Source organism: Felis catus, chromosome E2, assembly GCF_018350175.1.
Source record: "Felis catus isolate Fca126 chromosome E2, F.catus_Fca126_mat1.0, whole genome shotgun sequence".
Taxonomy (NCBI): domain Eukaryota; kingdom Metazoa; phylum Chordata; class Mammalia; order Carnivora; family Felidae; genus Felis; species Felis catus.
In genome coordinates, this window is record NC_058382.1 from 60605354 (window position 1) to 60605931 (window position 578).

The following is a 578-nucleotide window of genomic DNA, read 5'->3' on the forward strand; positions in this document are numbered from 1 at the left end:
TCATCCCCTCCACACTGCCCCTTGAGGGTGACTTCAGCAGTGGCGGCCCCGGCCCCAGCCCCGGTCCCTGGTGGGAGAGGGGCAGGGGTTCTCCCAGGTGCCCACCCCCTCCCAGAAGCCTGCCTGCACTACACTGACATTTTGGAAGTGGGGAAGGGTGGCATTCCTATGGTTTCATGATCCAGAAACTCCTGGGCTGAGGGGAATCATGTCCCTAACCAGCACTGCGGCCAAAAAACCCACTTCCTGCCTTCTTTTGTGGACAGGAACTTGAAGCAAGACCCGAACCACACCCCCACGCCTGTCAGGGCTTTAAGGATTGTGTCAGCCACCGAAAATGGGCCACAGTCGTGGCCACGTGCATGGCCAGCAGGAGACAGAGGGCAGCTTCTTCAGGTGCAAGCTGGCTCCAAGCTCTGCCCATCCTGCCCACACCCTCCAGCCTCTCAGAGCAGGGACCCCAGAGCACTGGTGGAGGAATCGAGAAGGCCCCAGTCAGGAGCACTGTCTTTCTTCCCAGCAGCCCACAGGGCTCTGGGCATCGCGCTCCCACCTCCCACAGGAGACACACCGGTGTC